Source organism: Monodelphis domestica, chromosome 5 (assembly GCF_027887165.1).
Source record: "Monodelphis domestica isolate mMonDom1 chromosome 5, mMonDom1.pri, whole genome shotgun sequence".
Lineage (NCBI taxonomy): Eukaryota > Metazoa > Chordata > Mammalia > Didelphimorphia > Didelphidae > Monodelphis > Monodelphis domestica.
In genome coordinates this window covers 81,080,321-81,087,596 of record NC_077231.1, presented here as the reverse complement: position 1 = coordinate 81,087,596, position 7,276 = coordinate 81,080,321, and the positions used below count along the sequence as shown (strand labels likewise).

At 41.6% G+C, this 7,276-nt stretch overlaps 1 long non-coding RNA gene across 1 annotated transcript; it reads left to right on the top strand.

Annotated features, from left to right (window-relative positions):
- Positions 1-1,113: 1,113 nt before the first annotated feature.
- LOC130454511 (uncharacterized) lies at positions 1,114-3,516 on the top strand. The gene is made up of 2 exons (XR_008912114.1): positions 1,114-1,442; positions 3,146-3,516. It is a non-coding gene; the product is annotated as an uncharacterized LOC130454511 (long non-coding RNA).
- The last annotated feature ends 3,760 nt before the right edge of the window (positions 3,517-7,276 follow it).

Sequence of the window (7,276 nt, the reverse complement as noted above, 5' to 3'; positions counted from 1 at the left end):
AAGGTGAAAACCCTCTTGTTATTCAAATGAGGAAGCAGAGACCCAGAAAGGATAAATGTCTTGCCTGAGCCAACTGTCTGAATCAGGATTTAAACTTGGGTCTTCCTAACTCCAAGCCCAGTGATCCACTGCACTATGTAGCTGAACATCTCTCTAAGTGTTCAGTTTCTCCTTTTGAGAGAGTCCAATCCCAAAGAGAGTGTTTTGGATCTGATTTCTTCTCATGGTTGCTGCCAGCTCTAAATCCAAAGTCTTATGTCATTGAAACAAAAAGTGACAGTCAGATCCTCCTTTTTGTTGTGAGTTACAGACATGAAGTTAAAGGTAGAGGTAGGTTCTTAGTACCTCCAACAACCAGAAGAAGGTAAACTCTTTAAAGGCAAGAGCTGTGTTCAGTTTTGTCTTCCAATCCTTAGCACCTAGCACAGTACCAGATTGTAGGTGCTTACAGTGACAGGATAACAGATTTGAAGCTAGAAGGGGTCTCAAAAGCCTCTTAGTAGAAGACCCTCATTTTACAGACCAGGAAACAGGAAAGTTAAGTGACTTGTCCAAAGTCACACTGATGACTCAATAAATGCTTAATAAATTCATCAAATTGAATGCCAAAAGGCATGTCAATGTGGATCATCTTGAGCTGGAAAATGTTTCCCTAAGATATCCCTCCACGTTCTTTAAGAACAAAAGCCACTGGTTTTAAAGGGAAACCTCCCGACTTCTTTGACATTTTTAATTATTTTTCTAGATCGAGGTGAGCTGTGGCAGTGTCTTTTTGAAAAGAAGTCAGAATACGGAGGGGAAGTCATGAGAATTAAGTAAGGCTGTTGTACAAGGAAAGGCTGTATAATTAGTATCAGTTGGGATGTTGGAGAAATAAGCCCAAATATCAGTGGGATATAATTCTCTTAAGCAAATAGGCTCCCTGCTGCCTGCCAAATGAGCTCACCTCTGTTGTTGCACAGTGCTCAGGCCTAGAATTTAGTGCTGTAGGATAAGAATGAAAGAAAACTCTGGACGCCTTCCCCATCCTAAAAAAAAATTCCAAGAGGGAGAGATGTTAACTACCTCAGGACCTCTTGTCCCTGTCCATGATTAACTATTTACAAGAAAGAAAACCGAAATCTGGACCCGCTGACCTGTTAACTTTTAATTGGCCTGTTTCCCAGCTGGTGATGAGTTTCAACTCAAAAGCCCCAGTTCAGTACTTGAAGAAGTCTTCCTGGTTCTCCTCTTCTTCCTTCCCCCCCCCCCCCCTTCAAGCTTGCCTTCAATTCCTCTGGAGGGTGGGCCTAGGGCAGGAAGTTTGTGCAGTTATAACTGAAAGCTTTGCCTACATTGCCTTAGATTTGTCTTCCATGCAAGCCCCCGACGGGAATGCCTGGGAGGTCAGGGGAGAGAATCTCAATACAACTTTTAAGAGCTGCCACTTTGAAAGGAAGGAGGTAAGAAAAATTTACCATCCCCACTTCCCCCCCCAAAACCCCTCCCCCACAAAATACATTTGAAAAACCCTTTGCTCTTGGAGAAGACAGGCTTCCCCGCCCCAGACATTTTTCTTTCTCCAGATCTTCCTCTGCGCCCCGCGGTTGAAATGGCAAGGACTGCGTGTGTGTTTCAATTGTCAGTGACCTTATCCCAGGGCTCCCAGCAGTCCCCGCGGCACAGAGCAATCCCATCCCAGTCCTGTCAGATACCCTCTCTCCCAGGGCATACCTAGGTCAGACTGGGAGCTGTCCTCCGGGGGCGCGCCTACCCGAAAACTTTCTGACACCTGCATTTTTGAGGAGTGAGCTAACTTGGAGAAAGAAGTCCCTCTCTCTCTAGCGCCCCCCACCCCCAACTCGTCCCAGCCAGGGCTGTTCCCTTAATATCCCTCAAGAGCCCGGCCAATGTCCTGCTCACCTCAGTAGTAGGGAGGACACTAGCGCCGCCTCGGCCACTGCCTCGTCGCTCCGGAAGCCCAGCAGCCGGGACCCGGAGCCTGAGCGGGGCGCTCTAGCTCTGCCCAATGGGGGAGCGTGCCAGAGGGCGCAGCGCAACGTAGCGCAGGCAGAAAGAAGCCTCCAGAGCCCCGCTCCGCGAGGCGAGGCAGTGCCGCCTGTCTTCCCAGCTCTCAGCACGCCCTACCTGGTCCCACAGCGGCCAAGCGTCGAGCTGCCGGCTGCTTCTGTGCCCCCGGAGAGCCCGTCCCAGGCTGCTGGTTGGGCGCTGGCACAGTTTCTAGAGTCAACCTGGGCCGAAACCGTGGCCCCCAGTCAGGCCTTAAGCACCTGCTGGCTGTTGACCACGTCTGAGAGACTGCAGCTTGGCCAGTAGGAGTGCTGGGATTGGGGTCGAAGACTGCGAATCACTCCTCCACGCTATCATTCTTTAACTAGGGAAACATGGAGCAAGTCATATAACCTTTAGTCCTCAGTTTCTTTATCTGTAAAATGAGGACCTTGCATCAGATGGCATCTGAGGCCCCTTGCTGCAGCAAATCTATGATCCTGTGGTTCTAGAGGGCAGCCGGGCACTACTCTGCGGTGGAAGGAGACAGAGACTCCAGAACACCTTTTTGTGTCCGTGAACGGGAGACTCAGAATTTTGAAAAGAGGAAAAGCACCTTATGATAGGAAAAGTAGAGTAGAAAGCCTTGCTTTAGGCAGTGCAGGAGCTGAAATTGTTAGTTCTGTCTTTGGCTAGCTGAGTGACTATGGTTAAATCACTTGACCTTCGGGCTTTCCTTTCCACAGTAAAAATAAGAGCATTTGACTAGATGTCCTCTAAGATCCCTTCAGACTCTAAACTTCTCTCAGACTTTATTTCTTCAAATGTAAAAAGGGTCATGTAAATCCTTGTATCACCAGATTTACAGGGGTATTTTGAAAAAAAAGGGGATTTGCAAAAATTTAAAAAAAAAGTCAAAGCACTATGGAAATAATAGTTATTATTATCTTCATCCTAATCACTATTATTCAGGAAAACAATTGTCACCCAAAAGCCAGGGAAAGGTAGGGAATACCAACCAGAGCTCTTTCATATACTAAAGAAATATAGGGAAAGTGAGAGTCTATAAATGTCCTTATAAAAAGTAACCTGATGACATAATTTTAATGTTACCTTGCATTCGTAACTGAATGCTTTACCTCCTTTTATCAAACAGGTCTGGCAATAAATCTTCAAGGAAAAAGCAAGCATGGTAATATGGAGCCCTGTGAAGTCATCATAGCTTGGGTTCAAATCCTGTTTCTGATGTTCACTCCCTCTCAAATCTTAGACCAGTCATTTTATATTCCTGAAGCAATTGGGTGACCCAGTGGATAGCAAGAGACCCCGAATCAGGAAGACCTGAGTTCAAATTCAGTCCCAGTTCCTAGCTGTGTGTCCATGGGCAAGTCACTTAATCCTGTTTGCCTCATTTTTCTCATCTGTAAAATGACCTGGAGAAGGAAATGGAAAACCATGAAAACCCCAAATGGTCACAAAGAGTCAGATATGACTGAAGAACAACAAAAATAAAATGATTGAAACTCAGTGATTTCTAAAATCCCTTCTAAACTGATCATCTTGGGTCCAGACGTTATTATCACCATTCTATTAGAAGAGACACTGTCACAAGCTGTACAGTTAATCAAAAGAGGCTAGCCACCATCCATATGGTAGTACCTCATGTTAGAAGGCCTGGCATACCCAGGACAAATCCCAACCATGGAGGTTGCTATCATGTTAAAGGAACCTGGGTTTTCCCCAAAGAGCCCTGTTTGTAAAATGAAGTATTTGTACTCCATGGAATCCCTTTCGGTTTTATAACAATAATCCTGATTGTTTTGTCTAATGCATATTTTTCTTCACAAATTCATTATTTATAATCTTATTAAGAACTCCTGCTATGACTTTCTCCAAGTAATCATTAAAAATTATTGAAGACCAAGGGCATCTGTCCAGACCAGTGACATCCCTTTCAATATATAATCAATTCAACATGTCACTTTCAAAATTCTGTTGTTTAAGATTCTTTGTGACTTTTGGATCTCTTCTGTGCATTTTTTTTAATGCTTCAGTGGCCTTTTCTTTTACTTTTCTTTTTATTGACTATCCTATCCTTCCCACTCCCACATATTCCCTCCATAAGTGGAAACTCTCTCTCCCATAAGCCCTGAAATAAATTTGCATGGTCAAGCAAAACAAACCTACATTGGAAATATTGAAAACTATGTCTCATTCTACAAATTGAGTCCATTGCCTCTCTGTCGGTAGGTATGTAGCATGTTTCATCAGTGGTTTTCTGGAATCAGGGTTGGTCATTGCATTGAACACAGTTTTTAAGCTTTTTGCAGTTGCCTTTCTTTATAGTATCATTATAATATATTGCATGATTCTGTTTACTTTACTAAATATTGGTTCATAGAAGTCTTCCCAGGTAGCTCTGAAATCATCCCTTCCATTATTTCTTTTGGTGCAATAATATTCCTTTATATTCATAGAGTAGAATTCATTAATTTTCCAAGTAAGGGCAAACCCTTTGTTTCCAGTTAGGTCTTTGCCATAATATCTAACTCCTTTTCTTTTGCTTCAGCTGCTTCTAGCTGTGTGACTTTGGGCAAATCACTTAACCCCAATTGCCTAGTCCTTACCACTTTTATTCTTTGAAACTGATACTTAGTATCAATTCTGAGACCGAAGGTAGGATTTTTAAAAAAGAAGAAAGCCTGAAAAAAAGAAGAGGAGGCCTGGAGTAGTGCTGATTCTAGATTGAGAAAAAACTTGGAGCTGGGAAGAAAGAAAATGAGTTCTAGTTTGGACATGATGAGTTGGGATATCAATGAGATATCTAGGTTGAAATGTCCAATAGGCAGTTGGTGAAATGGGTTTTCTTGGCAAAGATATTGGAGTGGTTTGCTATTTCCTTCTCTAGTTCATTTTACATTTTTGAAAAATATGAAAGGTGCCATGGGAATGGAGATGGGAAATGTATGTTCCAATTTCTGCTCAGCACCTCCCACCAAAAAAGGGTAAAGAAGTCACTTCAAATTATAAGAGAATAAGCTTGACCTCTTTCTGATAAAATTCTAGAATATGTTATTAAGGGGATGGTTTATAAACTCCTGGGAAGGGAGGAAGTGATATTGATTTTTTTTTTATTTTCCCCAAATAAATACAACCAAAATTAGAAATAATTAACTCAGGGAAATATTTTCAGCAAGTTTCTATCATAAAGATCAAATATCCAAGAAATGTCTCAAATTTATAAGATCAAGAGCTATTTCCTACTAGGTAAATAGTCAAAAGTTATAGCAAATAGTTTTCAAAGGAAGAAATTCCAGTTATCAACAGTTGGGTGAAAAAAAAATGCCTCAAATCACTCATAGAAAAATGCTAATTAGAGCAATTCTGAGATTCAATATCATATTCACTATATTGGCAAAGATGGCCAAAAAAAGTAAATGGCAATTGTTGGAGGGGTTGCAGAAAAAACAAGCACACTAATGCATTATTGGTAGTTTTGAACAGTCATTTTGGAAAGCATTTTGGGACTTTGCTTCCAAAATTACTAAAATGTGTTCATCTAAATTCTAATATATTTTTTCCACTAGCTCCTTCCATTCTCAAACATGCTTAGTTCTCCCTAATTCATTAATCAGAGAAAGGCCCTCCTAATCCCAAACTCTTAAACAATCAGCCCATATCTTTCTTCCCCATCCTAGCCCAACATAGTTCAAAATAAGTCCATACTTAATGTATTCTTTGCTTCCTACTATTTCCTTGATCCCTTCCAATTTGACTTTCACTTCTACTACTTTGCTGAAAGTGTTATTTCAATACCACTGGCATTAATCACCAAATCCAGTGGCTTCCCCCCACCACCATCCAGGCATCTTCCTTGGCCTGTTCCACTGTCAATTGCAGGCATTTTTTAGTTGTTTCTAACTCTTTGTGACTCCATTTGGGGTTTTCTTGTCAAAGACAATGGAGTGGTTTGTCATTTCCTTCTCCATCTCATTTTACAGATAAGGAAACAGGGATAAATGACTTGCCCAGAGTCACACACCTAATAAGTATATGAAGCTCAATTTTAAATCAGATCTTCCTGACTGCAGACCTAGCACTCTATCCACCATACAACCCAGTGGCCCTATTCCACTGTTAATGCCTCCCCTCCAGTCTGGGTATTCTCTTCTCCCGTGGAATAAAATATATAGACTTCAAGCTGGACCTTATAGTCAACCTCTACATTTTAATAATTAGGAGACTGACCAAGAGAAGGAAGTGATTTGCCTGAGATATATTCTCCTGGTTCTATTCTCCCATCTCTAACTTCTTCCTTATCTCTTTTGCTGACTCCTCATCTTCTTTCTGAAGACTTACAGGAGAGTTTTCTCAAGGTTAATAATGCTGATCATCATCATCATCATCAGATAACTTGTCCTTCCCTCTATTCCTTATACCTGATCCTCCATCTCCCATCTCCATGCCTTCAGAATTGCTGCCTCTCTGACTTGAGAGCATCCTCTCCCAACTGACTTCCATCTTACAGACTCTCTTCCTTCCAGAAGACTCATCTTCTATATGAAACCTTTCTTCATGTTCCTCACATCTATTATTGTTGTCTCTTCCTCTACCTGGATGTCCTGCCCATCACTTCAAACTCAACATAGCCCAAACTAGCCTCACCATCTTTCCCTCAAAAATCTCCTTCTAAAGTAACTTCTTCTTTCAGGAGTGCCATTATCTACTCTTTGTGTCATGTTTAAATTCAGGCTAAATGTTTAAATTCTCTCTCCTCACAATACAAAATCAGTTGCCATAGACTTGAAGATTATCTCTCCAGAAGGTCTCTAGAATTCTTCCTTTCCCCTCTGTTTCCACTGCTACTACCCTAATATTCCTCACTATTATCCCATTGAATTGTTGCAAGAGCCTTTTAAGAGGTAACTTTCCCTTATATCATCTCCCCCCATTCAGGATTCAGCAGTGTGATGTAATACAAAGGACAATCAGAGAACCTGAAACTTTAGGGACTGAGTTCAAATTCCATCTCATCACTTTCTTACTATCTCTGCAATCTTGGGTACAGTATGACCGACTCTTAGGCCTTCTATGTTTTCTTACGTACATGAGAAGGTGGAACTAGATGGGTCTTAAAGTTCCTTTCAGCTCTCTACCTAAGACCCTACTCCAACCCTAAGAAGATTTCCAGACAAATCATTCTGATGCAGAGAACTTGTCATATCTCTTCGCTGTAATAGCTCCCTATAGCTACTGAATGAAATATAAACTCCTTAAGCCTGGCAAT